The sequence below is a fragment of the Aotus nancymaae genome, unplaced genomic scaffold (assembly GCF_030222135.1).
Source record: "Aotus nancymaae isolate 86718 unplaced genomic scaffold, 86718_ANA_hifiasm-v0.15.2.pri h1tg000006l, whole genome shotgun sequence".
Lineage (NCBI taxonomy): Eukaryota > Metazoa > Chordata > Mammalia > Primates > Aotidae > Aotus > Aotus nancymaae.
Window position 1 is genome coordinate 39,871,293 of NW_026988417.1, and position 21,208 is coordinate 39,892,500.

Genomic DNA, 21,208 nt, shown 5'->3' on the forward strand with positions numbered 1-21,208 from the left:
AGAGTCACTCTAAGGGCAGAATACCAAGAAATCTTGATATATTTAATTGTATCACATGAACTAAGAAATATTCTACTAGGAAAAAAAATGACATTATATGCATACAGACTTCCAAATATAAAATGTGTGTGTACACACAGACATTCATGTCTTTAAAACCACTCTATATTTACCAATTAAATGTTTGTAATTTTTTTAACTTTCCATTTGCTAATTTAACTTAAAAAGTAGCAAGCAGGTACCAAAATTGTAAGATAAATTGGGAGAAAAAATCCTTAAAAATTAGAAAATTATATTCCTTACTTATTTTGAAAGGTAATGGTCAATAAATATCATTACGGAATTTTAGTCACTGAACATCTCATCTAAGAATACCCATTCCACTGCTTTTCACATGGTACATGCTACATAAATGTTATTTAAATCTGATTTTGAAACTCAAATTAAGTTCCCTGAAAGACGTTAACTCATTCATCTTTGAATAATGAGCTCCTAGCACAGTGCCTGGCACACAGTAGTTGCTCAACAAATGTTAGCTCAATAAATTAAATAAAAATTAAGAAAGCACACAAAGGTTTATAAAACCTTTTGCATCTCCAATTAACCTGGACTGCAATTTGCTCCATAAATAAACTATATTCCAAAATCTATCCGTGTTCCTTCTGTACCCATCATTTTATATGAGCTATTTGGAGTTTCTCTGGAGAAAGAAATAATGTAGGTAAAAATCCTCTCTTGGGCACAGAAATATTGATTAAGACAGCTTGGCGAGAGGAATATGTCACCTGCACTCTTGTATAATTTAACAAAAGAACCAAAGAAGACACAAAGCTTTATACACAGCACCTGTCAGCCAGTGACACTTACCATTTTGAACACATATTCAGACCCATGAGGCTCCTATTCAGAATATGTCTTGTCACAGTACACACTGTAAAGATTCTAGACAGGGAATCCTTTTCTGTTCTCTGTTCTCATATGAAAAACCTACACCACATATTACACATATTTACATTCTTTTCTAACTGAAAGCCAAGATAGCCTAAAATTAAACAAAAGGCTAAGATCTAATTGTTTCCCTTTCACTAAAAATGATGCTGTAGGTAAATACCTATTAGCATGGATACACATTATTTATTGTTAAGTGAAAAAAGTAAGTTAACAAACAACTTGCTGCATACTCATTTAGGGTTAATATAAAATCAAATAGATATGCATTAAGTAGGATAATAAAATAGAAATTTTTCACTTCCTTTAAAACAATCCATGGCTAATTTTTTGAAGGTATGTTTATATTTTATCACTGTTACAGACTCAAGTTTCCAAAAATCTACCTCAAATAATAAAATTTTCTGAATTGCTGGAAATGCTTGAAACAAGGAAGACTTTGAAGACACATGCAATTAAGAAAAAAAGAAAGTAAAGGGCAAAAACTTAACAAAATTAAGTTAAAAAGAAGTGTGGAGGCTGTCTTGGGTTCGGAATTTTCTCTAAAATTGTGTGTTTCTCTAAAATTGTGTGTTTGCCTTTCCAAAAAGAAACCACCAAGACACCAAGTATCCCTTACAGTTTTCAAAGTGCTGTCAGAAACACTTTCTTATGACTTTAATAAATATCAAAAAAGACAGCTTCCCCTCCCTTCCCATTCCCTCTCATTAATTTCCATATAACTAGTTCTTCAAAATCAGATTGATGTGCAGTACACTTCTGCATTATAACATTCTCTTTTTTTTAACCTTAAGGGTACATAATAAACATACTTCTGTGTATATAAATACTTATAACATCAACTACATTTTTACTAATTTTATTTTAGAGTCAGGATCTCACTCTTTCGGTCAGGCTGTAGTGCTGTGGCGTGATCATAGTTCACTGCCACCTCAAACTCCTGGGCTCAAGTGATCCTCCCATCTCAGCCTCTGGATTAGCTGGGACTACAGACACTCACCACTATGCCCAGCTAATTTTTTATTTTTTTGTAAAGACAGGATCTCTTTTGTTGTCCAGGCTGGTCTTGAACTCTTGGGCAAGGAATTGTCCCATCTCTGCCTCTCGAAATGCTGGGATTACAGGCATGAGCCACGGTGTCTGGTCTTAACACCAATCTTAGTACAACACAGAGATCTTTTTGTCACAGTCCCTGTAGTAACACAGGGCTGTCTTTAGCTTACTATAAACACACAAGTCCCACAGATGCCTTCCCTCTACAAAATGGAAACACAACTTTTACAACAATGCCACAATGTATCCCAAAAGGGAATATTTTAGTATAATGTAAAGAAAATATTGCACTAGAGACTATGTGCAATTTTAAAGGAATGCTAAGTTATTTGAAAGGCAGCTTAAGTAGCTTACTTTCTGAAGCTAGGTTATATTTCCAATCTAAACACCACTGCAAATATCTAGACCCTGAAGCCCAAAGAATCAATTGTTTGACCTTTTTGTTCTGTTTCTGTAGACAGATTGGTGGCCTCCAACATAATCCTTTTTCAAATATCCTTCCAAAATGGAATAACAACTACAACACAAAAGCTTTCTTTTAAGATTAACATGTGATTATAAGACAACAAAATTCAACTTATAAATTTCTATTTTTTAAAAATTCCACTGACAATAATATTTCATCATAACAAAAAAAAATTGGGGGTGAGATTTTCAAAGTCCTTGCTTTCAACTAATTCATATTTTAGCAGGCTTCAGACTTGACAGGCCTCAGAAATCATACACGTGTATGTGCAGTGTATACGTGTGCGTGTTGCACATACACGGATATGTATTTTTCAGTACAAATATTTAACTTCAAATAAGCTTCAAAACTGAAGAAACTTACCTTATTATAATTACAAAATAATACCCAATTTAATAATAATTAAAGTTATAGTAAATACAATAACAATAGAGCTATAAAATCCAATCTTACTATTTAATGCTTTCATAGAACTAGAGCAAAGTTCTGTTCTGTCTTGTTTTATTTAAAACATGTTTCAACTAGCTCATTTGTACTGCCAGAAATAGAGGGAGCTATAAGATACAAAGCATAGCAAGTTTAGAAGCTATCTAGTAATTTAATGGAAAAATAGTTCCTATTGTCGATAATGTTTCTGGAGCATGCTAGAAAGGATATTTGTGGGTGTGCATATGTGCATGCACATGCATATTTTATTTTGCATATATTCTTAAGGGCATTTGGTCATTCATAATTCCAAGTAGTAGCCATTAAAAAAATAGATTGACTTTATATATCTGTAAGGTCGATTTTACCTTTTCAAAAAGATAAGGAAATAAAACTGAACTTTCTGGTTCCAAGCAATTTCTTCTAAAAGACAGCAAAAACATTCAACAAGTGTCTCAATAAGAATATCTTAAAAGTGCCCTCAAAAAAAATTCTAAAATAAAACTGAGAGGTGCATCAATTCTTCCAAGACAAAGCTACACGAGGAATTTATTGGACAAGCAATTCCACATTTTGCTTTCCTTTCCAGATGAGAAAAGAATCAAATCAATTTCATCCTTATTCTAAAAATTCAGAACCAAAAATCCTATCCAAAATATCTAAAAGTCTAAAACACCTGAAGCTCAGACAACTGGACTCACTTTTCTGTCACATATTACATTGCCTTGTATTTAATGTTTAATCACCTGAAAATCTGATAAAAGTTTTATCACAACCTTGAGGACTCAGTTTATGAAACTCAAAAGAAATGTAGAACAATGTAGAACACCATCCTAATGTCTTGTAAGTTTTTTTTAAACAGGTTTCTTGAGTCCCCTTCCATGTTACAAATCCACGAAAACAGATAAAATTTATTGAGCCAGGAATGAAAGAAAGTAGAAAAGCCACAGACCTATTGTTAACTTTCTGAGAGCAGTATAACAGAATTTTTTAAAAGCAAGTTTAAAATTACTTACTTTTCTCAGGTCTTTGGTACAAAGCTCAGAAAGCAAGCTCCCTTTTTTCTCCACAAAGTCTGTTAATTAATAGCAATCACCCAAGGAAGTCAGGCAGCCCAAAGAGATTGATCTAGAAATTGTGTAAAGACAAAAATTTTAAATTCAAAATCAGATCAGAAATGAAAAATCAAAAAACCCTACTGCAATTCGGAGTATCTCTGCATCAATAAAGATGTCATTGGGATCCTTAAATGATGAGATACGTCAGCTATCTTTCTTTCATAATATACTAAACAAGGCTTTCTAAATCTAGATGGCAGTTCGATCTGTCGCCTTATTAAAGTTTCAAAAGCAGGAACTAGCCAGGCTTCTTGGCAACCACTCCCGTTAAAAATGTCTTTCTCGGGGAGTCATAAAAAGGAACTGAGAGAGAATCTGGACTTCTAATTATATTGTAACTTGGGAAGAAAGGTCTTCCAAAATCAAACTTGCTAGCTCCCACTTCCAAACATGAGCTCATCTTATAAACACAGAAGTAGTTGTAAATAGAAGTGAATCACAACAACTTAAGGAAAATTATCACCAACTTTTAAACACTCCTCAAATGTATTAAGTACACCTTACTTCTGCAGGTGAGAATGGGAAGAGAGAGCTGTGTTCATTTTTTCCTAATAAGACAGAAAATCTGAAAATTCTGCATGATTACTAACCTGACTTAAAACATGTTACTTCCCCAACAATCGTGCAAATGGATTCCAAGACAATAAAATCATTAATAAGATAAAACAGTTTAAGTAGGCAGAACAGATGCCATATGTAACCTATAACCTAAAGTCTGCATACACCTCGGGCTCTGTTATTACAGGACTTATACTAGATGTAATTCTAAGAATCATGATACACTCATTTACAAGCCCCAAGAGATTGAGAAATCAGTCAATTAGAAAGAGGGCACCATTACAGCAAGTAGTAGTAACTAAAAATCAGACAGAACCCTACAAACACTATACATATCATTTATTATTATTGTCATTGTTACTTTACTGCCAACATTTATATAATGTTGACTCTTATGCCAGGTTCTTCTCTGTGTCTTACATGTATTAACTTTACTTCAGATAGGGACAAGCAGAGTTTCACATTTCACTTATCCCCTAGGTACCACTGTATTACCATACAGCACACTCAGTTCTGCTATAATGCTTGTGTTTGTTTCAAGAGAAAAATTTGAGTGTAACTCAAATTTCATGTTTCTTTATGCATAATTTCACTACAAGAAATACTAGGTTATCGCAGAAGGCTGCACTTGGGCCAAACTCAACTGCATACGATTACACAGAATGAACACAGCCCATGCCTCAAACCTCAGTTTCCACCAGACATCAATCTGTATCTGGTGTCCTGACTCCATCTGATTTCAGGTAACCCCTCTGCTACCACTTCACAATAACTCATAAGTGGCAACTCTTCTAAAGCACCAGTTCACAAGCAAATGTAAGGACTTTTTCGAAGTGAAGTACCATATTTATTGCACTATTTACATATTTCACTGTTTAATATGTGGAAAAAAATTGTGCAACAGTATTTATTCAGTTCCCATTCCTTTTTAATTTGTCACTGATAGTTTTTTGAGTATTGTGTCCACAACTGCATTCCTCTCTAAGCACTGTGAGTTTTACTATAGGATTCTGCATAATGTGGTTTTTAGGAACACATATATTATGTTATCAAAATTGACTGTATAATAACTAGTGTTATATTATGCAGCCATCAAAAACGATGAGTTTGCGTCCTCTGTAGGGACATGGATGAACCTGGAAACCATCATTCTCAGCAAACTGACACAAGAACACAAAATCAAACACCGCATGTTCTCACTCATAGGTGGGTGTTGAACAACGAGAACACATGGACACAGGGAGGGGAGCATTACACACTGGGGTCTGTTGGGGGGAAATAGGGGAGGGACAGCCAGGGGTGGGGAGTTGGGGAGAGATAGCATGGGGAGAAATGCCAGATATAGGTGAAGGGGAGGAAGGCAGCAAATCACACTGCCACGTATGCACCTATGCAACAATCTTGCATGTTCTTCACATGTACCCTAAAACCTAAAATGCAATAAAAATAAAAAAATAAAAAATAAAAATAAAATAACTAGTGTTTGTAAAAGATGCTTGCTATTTATCCAGAAGGGGTGAAATTGTGATTTTTATATTTTGCCATTATGTTTAAGAGGACAGCAATATATTATAATGCAATTTTGGAAAGATTTTCTTTCACAATGCTTACAATTACCAACTACAGACACCTAAGGGTCAGCTTTAGTTATGTGATAAATTTATTTAGGAAAAGTTCCCTAATGGCATTAAAGGAGGTTTTATAGCACCATTTTGGACAGATCAAGATTAGAGTGTTATAAAGATAGATTCTTGCAGACATGACAGTTTAACTGTAATTGCTGGAAAGGAGAAACTGAATGGAATTACTTTTCATTCTTAAAAAATGATAAATTGAAAAGACTCTAAATTTTCTTTTAAAAAGTTCAAGATAGGCATAAAGATATATATAAGGATGTTTCCTACTATAAGTAATACTATTATAAATAATTTTTAAAACACAATACCTAACAATGGATAGTTTTTAAAAATCTGTAGAATATTTAATGAAAGGACAAAATGCTCTTAAGCAGTACTAATTGAGAAAGTAGACTATATGTAATATACTCATTATTATCCCAGTTTGGTTTATAAGTATCTATACCTAGAAAAAAAAGACCAGAAAGAAAAAAATGCCAACATTTGAAAAGCTGCTAATTATAAATGGTAGAATTACAACAGAGTCATTTTTACTTTCTTTATATTTTGCATTTAGTGAGAAGATCCTCTTTTTACCCCCACTTTAACTTCACATGTGAATCCAGCCAATAGAATGAAGGCTAGCCCAAGAACAAAGAACATCAGGAGCTTCCTCGTCAATCACAGGAAGCTCCTGATTAATAGCTCCAGCCATGTGGCTGAACCTTTGAAGAGTTTTCTATCTCATAATTCAAGGACAAATACAGTTCATCCCAATAGGGATGTTTAAAGTTTATAAACCCGTTACAGAGGCCAAAATATAATTTGCTTTTACAGGCTAATACAGTCAGGGATTTAGTAAAATCCAGTTGGAAGATTCTTAATTATATAATTGTATCAAAGCTGCCCTAATATCTGAAAGAAATTTCATTCTGAATAAAGAAATTGTACTCTGGATAAAGCTCCTTTCAAACAAGATCAAGATTAAACAAATACAAAGAGGGATGGATTTGGGCATGGGGATGAACTTCCAGTCTGAGGAGTTGTAAATAGAAAGTAAGAAAAGAGAGATTGATCTTTATAACCTCCAAAAGAACATGGCTATATTAAAATTTTTCCAACAACAAAGCTTGACTTTAAAAACTTGCCAAAAACAGTGACTATTTTAATCATGAGTGTGCTTAGTTTAATCCCACACTTTGACATGGCATAAGAACCGAAGGTTGAGGATGTACAGGGATCAAGGGCCAATTTGGGACAACTTGGCCACCACACATGTGAGTTCACTCACCTACGCTTGGCTAGCAGTACATTTATTTTATTTTTAATCTATTTATTTATTATTATTTTTCTTTTCAACTATTATTTTAGTTTCGGGGGCATATATGCAGGTTTGTTACATGGGTAAATTGCGTGTTGCGGGGGTTTGGTATGCAGATTATTTTGTACCCAGGTAATGAGCATAGTATCCAATAGGTAGTGTTGCAATCCTCACCCTCCTCCCACCCTTAACTTTCCCACTCTCCACCCTCAAGTAGGCCCCAGTGTCTACTGTTCCCATCTTTGCATCCATATATACTCAATGTTTAGCTCCCACTTATATGTGAGAATGTGCGCATTTGGTTTTCTGTTCCTGCACTAATTCTCCTAGGATAATGGCCTCTGGCTCCATCCCTGTTGCTGCAAAGGACATGATTTAGTTCTTTTGTATGGCTGCACAGTATTCTAGTGTGTCTATGTACCACATTTTCTTTCTCCAATCCACTGTCAAGGGGCACCTGAGTCGATTCCACGTCTTTACTATTGTGAATAGTGCACTAGCAGCAGCTTAGCTTTTCTGGCATACCTGCACACCAGTAACTATTTGGTACAGGGAAGTTACTTTAATAGGACTCCCACTCTCAAGAATGTGCTGAGGATTGAAAGTCAGTGGTTGTATGTGTAGGCAGTGGGTGAGTTTTGTTTCATAAAATTATAAAGCAGTTAACATTCAGCATACATAGCTGAATAATAACCTATCCCTGATATACAATGCATAGTCTATTTTTGTTTTGTTTTGTTTTGTTTTTTACTTCCAAAAATGCTGACACAGATGAAAAACAAAAACAAACCCTTATGTTTCAAATATGCTTTTGTATTTTTTAGCATTTTCATATAGGTTCTCTACCAAATTACTAACTTCATGTTTTGTTTCATTTTAGCAAATAGAAAAGGCAAAAATAAACATTTTAATTATGCTATGATATATATAAACATCATGGAAGAAATACTGAGCTCCAGAAAAATCAGTCAGTTTAAGGTCTAGAGCCTCCTCAGAGACTCTATCATTATATCAAATGCACGATGACTGTTTTGGAAATTCTGGGATTCCTGGCTTTTGTGTCTCACAAGTTGCTGCCTAAAGTGCTGTGCATGTGCACCTTTAATAATTAACCAAATATTATAATCAACAAGTAAATTCAGAGACTGTATACAATTATGAATATTCAAAATAAAAACTATGAATCTTAATTTTTTGAAGACATGCTAAAATATACTGAAATATACACCCACATATACATACCTTACACTGACCCTGAAAATACAGAGCAGTTAGGAGCTCTTGGTATGGAAACCATATATCTTAAATTGCTTTAAGAATTAGCATAAGTATAGCTCAGGGGAATAAATTACCTTACCATTAAAGGATATAAAAAAGGGCAACCAATTTTCAGAGTCTACCTAGAAAACATACAGAAAATATTTTCTCAGGCTCTCTATATCACTTCTGGGGTAGAATTCCAATGTTATCTAAGAGTCTTTGGCACTATCTCATTTCCCTTTGTGCATTCCTCTTCAAACTCTAGTCCAAAGCCCAAAGACCTACACTTTGGATGGCCTTCTCCCTTCATTGGTGAACATCTAAACATCTAAAACTCTTTTGTTTTTTTTACTTCAAGGCAGGGTTTCGCTCTTATTGCCCAGGTTGGAGTGCAATGGCATGATCTCGGCTCACTGCAACCTCTGCCTTCTGGGTTCAAGCAATTCTTCTGCCTCAGCCTCCTGAGTAGTGCCCATGAACACACCCAGCTAATTTTTTGTATTTTTAGTAGAGACGGTGTTTCATCATGTTGGCCAGGCTGGTCTCAAACTCCTGACCTTAGGTGATCCACCCACCTTGGCCTCCCATATCTAAAACTCTTAATGCCACCATGTGAATAATCTTGAGAAGTGGGAGGGGGAACTTTTTTAACTTTTTCTGGATTAGGTACATTTTTTTTTCCCTAGATGGAGTCGCGCTCTGTTACCCAGGCTGGAGTGCAATGACATGCTCTCGGCTCACCACAACCTCTGCCTCCTGGGTTCAAGCAATTATCCTGCCTCAGCCTCCCAGGTAGCTGGGATTACAGGTGGGCGCCACCACACCTGGCTAATTTTTGTATTTTTAAGTAGAGACGGGGTTTCACCATGTTGCTCAGGCTGGTCTCGAACCCCTGACCTCGTGATCCGCCGGCCTCAGCCTTCCAAAGTGCTGGGATTACAGGCATGAGCCACCACACCTGGCTGGATTAGGTACATTTTTAAAGAAAATCCTACATACCCAGATCTTGGTTTCTAAATAGTTTTGCTAACTGAAGAAATAGTTGGGTCTGGGCAAAGAAAGTACAAGATAAGTCTAGAACATCTTACTGTGCCGAAAAGCAAGGGAATGCTCAAATGCTAATGCAGACATGACAAAAGGACATAGGAGGAAATGCTTTGAAGGGGCTCCTGCTAGCCAAAAGTGGGGCAGTTTGAATAACAAAAAAGAATGATGTTGGCCAGGCACAGTAGCTCATGCCTATCATCCCAGCACTTTAGGAGGCCAACGCAGGGCGATCACTTGAAGTCAGGTGTTTGAGACCAGCCTGGCCAACATGGTGAAACCCCATCTCTACAAAAAAAAAAAAAAATACGAAAACTAGCCAGGCATGGTGGCAAGTGCCTGTAGTCCCAGCTACTTGAGAAGCTGAGGTGAAAGAACTGCTTGAACCTGGGAGGCAGAGGTTACAGTGAGCTGAGACTGTACCACTGCATAGCAGCCTGGGCAACAGAGTGAGACCCTTTCTCAAAAAAAAAAAAAAAAAAAAAAAGATGTTGATGAACTATAATACACTGGGTTAAAAAAGAAGCCATAAGCCCACAAATATTCATTGAAAAAATAACAGGGGAAGCTCTTCTTTATAAAGGATGCCAGCTAATAAATATCAAAGGAAGAATAGAAGAAAATCTTACTTTAAAACTATCAAGGCAATAACTGATTCAGTCAACAATCATTAATAGATGCTAAAACCATTCTAGAAAGGGTTGTTATAGGACAGAACACTCACAGTCTCAGAATATCACCCCACAGATTATATACGAGAAAAGGCATCTTTACAAATGGAGAGTTCTGGCAGACCAGTTCATCCAAGTGGTGCTTGGCATAATCAATTCCAGGACAATGGAATAGTAGGTATCGCCACAATCACTATGTAGCATTTTTGCCCAACATGTTTAATCTGTATCTAATCATAAGGTAACAATCAGACATTTAAAAAAACATTATTAAGATAGGTGAAATCTGAACATGTATTCAACTATTATCTATATATCAGATAATATTTCTTGGTGATAATCTTATCATGGGCTATGTGGGAAAATATCCTTGTGCTTGAGAAATATATGCTGAAGTATTTAGGTCTAAAGGGTCATGATCTCTACAAATAACTTAGATGGTTCAGCAAACATATTTTAAGTGTGTGCATGTAAAGAGACACAGACACAAAAAAACAGAAGAGATGGCGATAAGGCAGATTGGGCAAAATGTTAACACCTTATACAGCAGGCTAGTCATAACCTATAAAAAACAATAACTGTAGTTACTTGTGGGCTATACCCACCCTGTATAAAGAGAGATCATAAAGGAGCTAATGGTTGAAAAGAAACTGATACAACAAGAATATCGTTACTCAGTGTTATAACATTTAGTCAATTTCTCAAAAAAAAAAAAATTCTATATCTCCTCTGAAGCAATTAATGGTTCTTAGTTGGGAGGAAGAACATTGAGAAGAGAAAAAAAGAGAGAGAGACCCATGGAAGAGGATGACAGTGGGTAAAAACTACATAGAAAAGAAGTTCAGTTCTCTACCCATTCTGATTAAGAGATAGGTCTTCAAGGTTTACAAACTTCTGCCTGTGTTTCCCATCCTAGTGAGGAACCCTGTGTGGGTGTGGACATTTCCAAGCCAGAAAGTTTCCCTTTTCCAGATTTACACTGACCAAACACCCTGCCGAGGGAGGGCCAAGGACCTCATTCCTCACCCACTCCTGGCTAAGCTGCATCAGGGGCAGTATCTGGCACATGCATCCCAGGTCTACAGCTTTCAGCAGTCCCTACAACCTGACATGTCTAAGACAGACATCACTCCCAACAAACCCAACCCCTTGTTTCTCCTCTCTTTCCTTAGCCTATCTAGTCTCAAAACTGCAGCTTCATCTTCTGCTTCCCTTCCCACTGGCCCATTCTTCATACCTTCCCTGCCTCATCAGCATCCTCAAGGCCACACAGGCTGCATGGCCTCCACATTCCAAGTCAACACACCCTCTCTTTTCTCTGCTATTCCTAAATTTTCAGTCCATGGTGCTCACTTGGCACTTTTTAAATATCCTTGCCACACAGCATTGATTCCACACCCACTGCAAGCCAGTGCTTTGCTATGTAATCTCACTTTAAAAAGCACTTCAGGCCCCACACCATGGTTCACGCTGTAATCCCAACACTCTAGGAGGCTGAGGTAGGGGTTGGGGGGGAATCCCTTGAGGCCAGGAGTTCTAGGCTGCAATGGGCTACGATCGTGCAACTGCACTCCAGCCTAGGCAACAGCAAGATCCTTTCTCTACATTAACAAAAAAAAAAAAAAAAAAGAAAGCACTATAATTTTATGAAGGTGTTTATATCATTTTATCTCTATTTTACAGAAGAAATGGATGTTCCAACATGTGAAGTCATTTGTTAAAGGTCACAGAGTTGTAAAACTAATGTTCAGACCCTTGTCTTCTGGTTCTATCCTAATACCAAGGTGCTTTGTATTATTTTGTTTTGTTTTGTTTTGTTTTCTTTTCTTTTCTTTTTTTGAGACAGTGTCTCGCTCTGTCGCCAGGCTGGAGTGTGGTGGCATGATCTTGGCTCATTACAACCTCTGTCTCCCGGGTTCAAGCAATTCTCCTGCCTCAGCCTCCCGAGTAGCCACCAGGCACATGCAACCATGCCCAGCTAGTTTTTCTATTTTTAGTAGAGTCGGGGTCACCATGTTGGCCAGAATGGTCTGGATCTTCTGACCTCGTGATCCTCCTGCCTTGGCCTCCCAAAGTGCTGAGATTATAGGCATAAGCCACCATGCCCGGCCTGTATTACTTAGTTTTAAACATTGTCTCCTGTCCTTTAACTAAGCATAAGGTCCTTGAAGGATGAGACAAACTTTAACCATCTGGATGAGACAAACTTTAACCATCTTTGTGCTCTCTCCAGAACCTGGCAATACTCATATAACTTATGCTCACTGATTTATACATCAAGACTCCACCCAGAGACCACCTTTCTTTCTAACCTCCAGCCCCCATCCCTGCAGAAGCAACCACTCCCTCCTCCTTGCCATCTGCATGTTTCCACTGCAGCATATGCAAGCTTGAATGCAAGGCCCACAGCCACCACACATGTGCCTGGCACACAGGAGGCACTTAGTGTTTACTGAATCAAATGACTATGCATGGCACAGTCAGATTTCTCAACAGGGCTGCTGTACCTTGTTAAAAAATTTGACCTCAGCCGGGTGCGGTGGCTCACCCCTGTAATCCCAGCACTTTGGGAGGCAGAGGTGAGCAGATCACGAGGACAAGAGATCGAGACCATCCTGGCCAACATGGTGAAACCCCGTCTCTACTAAAAAATACAAAAATTAGCTGGGTATGGTGGTGCACGCCTGTAGTCCCAGCTACTCGGGAGACTGAGGGAGAATTGTTTGAACCCGGGAGGCGGAGGTTGCAATGAGCCAAGATCGCGCCACTGCACTCCAGCCTGGCACCTGGCTACAGAGTGAGCCTCTGTCAAAAAAAAAATATATATTTTGACCTCATTTTTATCCTTATCATGTACTGAGGAAAATTACTGTAGGCAAGACTGACAGAAAATGGACAAGAGAATATAGGTCTGAGCCCCTTTGCATCCCCTCTACTTTGTGTCCTCTCTACGTGCTGCACTGGGTATAGTATGTTCTAGAGCAATGGTCCCCAACGTTTTGGCACCAGGAACTGGTTTTGTGGAAGACAGTTTTTCCACAGATGGGGAGAAGGGGGGCTGGGAGCATTGGGGATGATTCAAATGCTGACATTTATTGTGTACTTTATTTCTATTATTACATTGTAATATATAATGAAATAATTATACAACTGACCATAATGTAGAATCAGTGGGAACTCTGAGCTTGCTTTCCTGCAACTAGATAGTCCCATCTGGGGATGATGGGAGACAGTGACAGATCATCAGGCATTAGATTCTCATAAGGAGTGGGCAACGTAGATCCCTGGCATGTGCAGGTCACAAGAGGGCTTGTGCTCCTATACGAATCTAATACTGTTGCTGATCTGACAGGAGGCGGAGCTCAGGCAGTAATGCAAGAAATAAGGAGCAGCTGTAAATACAGATGAAGCTTTGCTCACTTGTCTGCCACTCACCTCCTGCTGTGCAGCCCTGTTCCTAACAGACCGCCAGTGGTACCACTCTGAAGCTTAGGGGTTGGAGACTCAATTTCTAGAACAGTGCTCCAAATTTTAATGTATGTGTAATAGCAATCAATACAAATTATGATTCAGTATGTCTGTGGTGGAGCCCAAGATTCTGCATTTCTAACAAGTTCCCAAGAGACAGCAATGCTGCTAATCCACGGAACATTCTTTGGAGTAGCAAAAAATTCTAGACATTTATAGTGAAACTATGCCATTTAAAGAGTATATAACATGTAGATTGAAATGACTAGACATAATTTCACAGAATGTTAATGTTAGTTGTCTTCGGGTTTCTTCTTTCTGCTTTTCTATAATTTCCATGTATTGTATAATGACTCTTGCTGATGGAAATAAAAATTTTAAATGTTCTCTCTATATATACATGCACAAAAAAGCTGTATATTTGGACATTTCCATTCTGCATAGCTCCATCTTTATTTAAGTAACAAATATACTTAAAAGGAATAGTCTTGGGAGATAACAGGTTGGTGAATTTAGCAATTCCCTATATTCTCATTTTAACATGCAAATTAACATGAAGCAGCAATTACCCTTAACAAGCAGTCACCATCACAAGTATTGTTTCTCTCAGGTTCCTTTCCCTTAAAAGAAAAAGAATCCATTCAGCTGGAATACAATAAAAGGCAAACCAAATTAAGGACAGATAGAAAAAAACAAGCAGGCACTACACTGGAGCTCTTCCAAGTGGGTCAACAGAACCACATGAAAGTTGAAACAGAGATGGAAATGCTTTTCTCACAGCAGAGGTGGGGTAGGTTGAGTTCCACAGCAAGGTGAAATGAAATGAATTAAAGCATCACTCACTGTGCACCTGCAGGTGAGGTGGAAAAGAAATGATCCTTGGAGGAGCTCCACCTCCAAAGGAGAACGAGAACAAATCATTAGGAAAAGGCAATTGAAGGGCACATATTTGCAAGAAAACACTCCCAAAGTACGCCCGACCTCTCTTCAGGGCAGTTCCAATGAATAACAAGTTATATTCCCTGAGTTGTAGAAGACGTAGCCCCAGCTGGTGGGCATTTCACTCCCACTCCAATGCCTGCAGCAGTTCTAGGCACTTGCCTGGCCACAGGTGTCTGGGATACAGGCAGGGCCAAAAAGAAGGTGCCCAACCATCCCACGGCCTATGCAGGGCACTCTTGGTTACAGCAGGCCTGGAAGTGCCCTGCACACTCTGCATTCTACTCCCTTTCCCGCTTCCAGGTAAGAGTTTCTCATTGCAGGCTATGGGTTTTCATGCTATGGTTCTACCCACAGTCCTATCTGATTTTTTCCTTAAAGAAAAATTCTGAGATTATGAAATTCCACTAAGAGTGGAACCCAGGGTCCAGAAAACCTCTAGATTCAATGAAGCCAAAAATCACTTCTGTAGGTCTACACAGCATTATTAAGAATGTGGTTTCATATCTGTGAAGGTTATACACACTAGACATTCAGCTCAACAGAAAACAACAAGCCACTGTATCTCTATTGAATTCTATGAGTCCAGGGCTGGGTTATTTAATTCAAGACAAGCAAGCATATGCTGACTTTAAAAATAATGATTAGCAGCTGGGTGCAGTGGCTCACGCCTGTAATCCCAGCACTTTGGGAGGCCTAGGCGGGTAGATCACAAGGTCAAGAGATCGAGACCATCCTGGGCTTTCTTTAGAAACCCTGTCTCTACTAAAAGTAGAAAAATTAGCTGGGCATGGTGGCGCCTGCTTGTAGTCGCAACTCCTCAAGAGGCTGAGGCAAAAGAATTGCCTGAACCCAGGAGGCAGAGGTTGCAGTGAGCTGAGATAGCGCCACTGCACTCCAGCCTGGTAACAGACGGAGACACCGTCTCAAAATAAACAAAAAAATGTGATTCCCTGAAATGGCAAAACTAGTATCAAAGTCACCAACCTGGTGAGAGAAAAAATATCTGAATTATTTGGACTTCCTTATGCTTACTTTGAAATTCGGTATTGTTTCTATTTTGAATTATTTTGGTGTTTTTAAATAAAGATATCTGAGTTGGTGGGAAGCTCCATAATCTTTTCAATGTTCCAAAGCTAAAAATCTCAATATCATAGTTGGAATTTTAGATTTAAAGAGATGTAAGAGGCATAACAACCAAATGCAATACAAAATACTGCCTTTTGCCTGGATTCTGGTTCAAAATTTTGTTAAAACACTAAAGACCTGAGGAATGAATTTAGAAAGTTTGACTATGAACTGAAATTAGGTAATATTTGGGGACTACTATTAATTTTGTTGGGTATGATAATGGTGTTGTACTTTCATAAAGAAACTTCCTTATTTTTGGAGATGCATGCTAAAGTATTGAGGGTTAAAAATATCACAACAGGCTGGGTGTGGTGGCTCACGCCTGTAATCCCAGCACTTTGGGAGGCCGAGGCAGGTGGGTCTCCTGAGTTCAGGTGTTTAAGACCAGCCTGACCAACATGGTGAACCCCGTCTGTACTGAAAGTACAAAAATTAGTGCTCACTTTGGCAGCACATATACTAAAACTGAAACGATACAGAGAAGATTAGCATGGCCCCTGCGCAAGGATGACACACAAATTTGTGAAGCGTTCCATATTTTCCTGATGAACATCAATGCGAAAATCCTCAATAAAATACTGGTTAACAGAATCCAGCAGCACATCAAAAAGCTTATCCACTACGATCAAGCTGGCTTCATCCCTGGGATGCAAGGCTGGTTCAACATACACAAATAAATAAATGTGATCCATCATATAAACAGAAGCAATGACAAAAACCACATGATTACCTCAACAGATGCAGAAAAGGGCTTTGATAAAATTCAACACCCCTTCATGCTAAAAACTCTTAATTAGCTAGGCATTAATGGAATGTATCTCAAAATAGAAAGAGCTATTATGACAAACCTACAGCCAATATTATACTGAATGGGCAAAAGCTGGTAGCATTCCCTTTGAAAACCAGCAGAAGACAAGGATGCCCCCTCTTACCACTCCTACTCAACACAGTATTGGAAGTTCTGGCCAGGGCAATCAGGCAAGAGAAAGAAACAAAGGTATTCAATTAGGAAGAGAGGAAGTCAAATTGTCTCTGTTTGCAGTTGACATGATTGTATATTTAGAAAACCCCATCGTCTCAGCCCAAAATCTCGTTAAGCTAATAAGCAACTTCAGCAAAGTCTCAGGATAAAAAAAATCACTGTGCAAAAATCACAAGCATTTTTATACATTAATAATAGACAAACAGCCAAATCATGAGAGAATTTCCATTCACAATTGCTACAAAAAGAATAAAATGCCTAGGCATACAACTTACAAGGGATGTGAAGGACCCCTTCAAGGAGAACTATAAACCACTGCTCAAGGAAATCAGAGAGGACACAAACAAATGGAAAAACATTCCATGCTCATGGATAGGAAGAATCAATATTGTGAAAATGGCAATACTGCCCAAAGTAATTTATAGATTCAATGCTATCCCCATCAAGCTAACATTGACTTTCTTCACAGAATTAGAAGAAACTACTTTAAATTTCATATGAAACCATAAAAGAGCCCATATAGCCAATAGAATCCTAAGCAAAAAGAACAAAGCTGGAAGCATCATGCTACTTGACTTCAAAGTATACTACAAGGCTACAGTAACCAAAACAGCATGGTACTGGTACCAATGGAACAGAACAGAGGCCTCAGAAATAACGCCATACATCTATAACCATCTGATCTTTGACAAACTTGACAAAAACAAGCAATAGGGAAAGGATCCCCTATTTAATAAACAGTGTTGGGAAAACTAGCTAGCAATATGCAGAAAACTGAAACTGGACCCTCTCCTTACACTTTATACAAAAATTAACTCAAGATGGATTGAAGACTTAAATGTAAGATCAAAAACCTTAAAAACCCTAGGCAATACCATTCAGGATATAGGCGTAGGCAAAGACTTCATGACTAAAACACCAAAAGCAATGGCAACAAAAGCCAAAATAGACAAATGGGATCTAATTGAACTAAAGAGCTTCCGCATGGCAAAAGAAACTATCATCAAGTGAACCTGCAAATTATAGAATGGGAGAAAATTTTTGCAATCTATCCATCTGACAAAGGGCTAATATCCAGAAATCTACAAAGAACTTAAACAAATTTACAAGAAAAAAACAACCCCATCAAAAAGTGGGCAAAGGATATGAACAGACACTCAAAAGAAGACATTTATATGGCCAACAAACATACGAGAAAAAGCTCATCATCACTGGTCATTAGAGAAATGCAAATCAAAACCAGAATGAGATACTATCTCATATCAGTTAGACTGGTGATCATTAAAAAGTCAGGAAACAACAGATGCTAGAGAGGATGTGGAGAAACAGGAATGCTTTTACACTGTTGGTGGGAGTATAAATTAGTTCAACCATTGTGGAAGACAGTGTGGTGATTCCTCAAGGATCTAGAACCAGAAATTACCATTTGACCCAGCAATCCCATTACTGGGTATATACCCAAAGGATTATAAATCATTCTACTATATAAAGACACATGCACACATTATCTTTACTGCAGCACTATTCACAATAGCAAAGACTTGGAACCAACCCAGATGGCCATCAATAACAGACTGGATAAAGAAAATGTGGCATATATACAGCATGGAATACTATGCAGCCATAAAGAGATGAGTTCTTGTCCTTTGCCAGGACTTGGATGAAGCTGGAAACCATCATTCTCAGCAAACTAACACAGGAACAGAAAACCAAACACCACATGTTCTCACTCATGGATGGGAGGTGAACAATAGGAACACATGGACACAGGGAGGGGAGCATCACACACCAGGGCCTGTCGAGGGGTGGGGGGCTAGGTGAGGGATAGCATTAGAAGAAATACCAAATGTAGATGGCAGGTTGATGGGTGCGGCAAACCACCATGGCACATGTATACCATGCAATGTGCAGCAAATCTGCACATTCTGCACATGTACCCCACGACTTAAAAGTATAATACAAACAGATATACATACACACACACACACACACACACACACACACACACACACATATATATAAAAATTAGCTAGGCATGGTGGTGGGTGCCTATAATCCCAGCTACTCAGGAGGCTGATGCAGGAGAATCGCTTGAACCTGGGAGGTGGAGGTTGCAGTGACCCGAGATCCTTCGATTGCATTCCAGTCTAGGCAACAAGAGTAAAACTCCATCTCAAAAAAAAAAAGGTCATGATAGCTATAATTTATTTTTAATGATTTGGTGAAAAATAATATATGTATTTCTATATAGAAGGCAAATAAAGAATGTTAATAATTATTGAAATGAGAGAGGAGTTATATGGGTGTTCATTGTACTATTCTTTTTTCTATACTTGAAAACTTCTAGAAAAGCTAAATATATATCTGTCAAAAGCATTTATGGCCTTTTAGCTTTCTCTCTCTTGTCCTGTTGTCTTGCCAAATCAGATTATAGTTCACTTATATTGGGTGATTTTCTTTCCTCCAAAAGATATTCTCACACTTTCCCACCTCTTTACCTTTGTGAGATATACTCTCTTGACCTGGTGTTTTATTCTCCCATCACTGTCCCTCAGGTAAGAGAAGACCCATTCTTTTGGGTCCATCACAAACGTTGCTTTCTCTAGGAAAGCTTTCCTAACCCCCACCCCAATTTTAGGCTATCCCCCCTTTTCTGACTCTCAGTGACATTTTGCAGCTCACATCACAGGTATCACATTCTAACCTGCGTGGTAAGACTTTAAGAAGACATTTACTGAGAGTTTCTCATGGGTGAGGCCTGAGTCTGGAAACTCTCATAAGTGTTCTTTCATTTAATTCCTACCTCAATGAGGTAGGAATTATTATTTTATTTTATTTTTTGAGATAGAGTCTTGTTTTTGTCGCCCAGGCTGAAGTGCAATGGCGTGATCTTGGGTCACTGCAACCTCCACCTCCCGTGTTCAAGCGATTCTCCTGCCTCAGCCTCCTGAGCATACCATATTAATAAAAGAAAAAGAGGGGTCAGGGAGTATTGAGATACCCTGTACTATCTGCTCAGTTTTTCTGTAAATCTAAAAGTGCTTTAAAAAAATTAAGACTGGCCGGGTGTGGTGGCTCACACCTGTAATCCTAGCACTTTGAAGCAAGAGAACTGCTTGAGCTCAGGAGTTCAAGACCAGCCTGGGTAACACGGTGAAACTCCATCTCTATAAAAATAGAAATATTAGCCGGGCGTTGTGGCACACATCTGTGGTCCCAGCTACTCAGGAGGAGGAGGCGGGAGGATGGTTTGAGCCCTGGAGGTTGAGGCTGCAGCAAGTTGAGATCATGCCACTGCACTCCAGCCTGGGTGACAAAGTGATGCCTATCTCAGAAATAATTAAGCCTTTTTTTTTTTTGAGATCATGAACATGAGCTCAGTTTTCTTGATTGGCTTATAAACTACCTCTTAAACTAATTCCAAAGAAGAGTAGTCCTGTTGTCTTTAGCCAAGGTGGTGGCACTGAAACGTGTGAATGGGACCAACTGGGGGAATTAGTTTGAACTAGGATCTCCAGCTAAATATGTGGCACGTGTTTTTTAAACTTAATCTCATGCATTTATATTCCTCCTTTATACAACACTAACATGTTTCAGGCTCCAAGTTCTCCAGCTTAATTCACTACATTTTAATTAACATACCCAGGAAGGAATTTACTTACTCCTCTAAGTCAAGTAAAGTAAGTCCCAGAAAGGCTCTAGGAAGTTCCATTTAAAAGCAAAAAGTTGGCAATTTTAAAATCACAATCCCAATTCCCAAGTTCTATAGACAATCTTAAACCCAGAACTTCAAGCATCTGTCTGTACATTAACATACTCCACCATATTATACCCGATTCTTGCCTAAAGAAGGGAACTCAGCCTTTTACACTTTCACATACCCTGTCCAGAGACTTCTCTCCACTGTAACAACAGACTCCACACTGCATTTGTGAGATCTGCACATATAAAAAGTCTACCACATATAAAAACCTTCCTATGTGGAGCTGGCCTAAGAAATAACCATCAGTGACAGTTACTCTTTTTTTAGATCAAACTAGAAAACTATAGATGTGATAACAAGCATCACAAATACATAAATATTTAACAGAAGCCATTTGATAATATTCATGGCAATAATAAGTAACAGCATTAGGGTATTTTACTGTTTGTGATGCATGGTGTAATGTAGCCTCATAAAAATACTGTGATATGGGTGGTAAAGATG

General features: G+C 38.2%; 1 protein-coding gene and 1 non-coding gene across 5 annotated transcripts in view; one reads left to right on the top strand and one right to left on the bottom strand.

Moving 5' to 3' along the window:
* APBB2 (amyloid beta precursor protein binding family B member 2) overlaps positions 1 to 21,208 on the bottom strand; it is a 404,376-nt gene that overhangs the window by 289,522 nt on the left and 93,646 nt on the right. For 3 of the 4 annotated variants that reach the window (XM_064366633.1, XM_064366628.1, XM_064366630.1), the window contains one exon: positions 3,910 to 4,021. The exons of the other annotated variant lie outside the window; for it this stretch is intronic. The gene's annotated coding sequence lies outside the window, so the exon portion shown is untranslated. The remainder of the gene's footprint in view (positions 1 to 3,909; positions 4,022 to 21,208) is intronic. 4 annotated transcript variants of the gene reach the window in all.
* On the top strand, positions 16,455 to 16,561 carry LOC135271926 (U6 spliceosomal RNA). Its single transcript, XR_010340054.1, has one exon. It is a non-coding gene; the product is annotated as a U6 spliceosomal RNA (small nuclear RNA).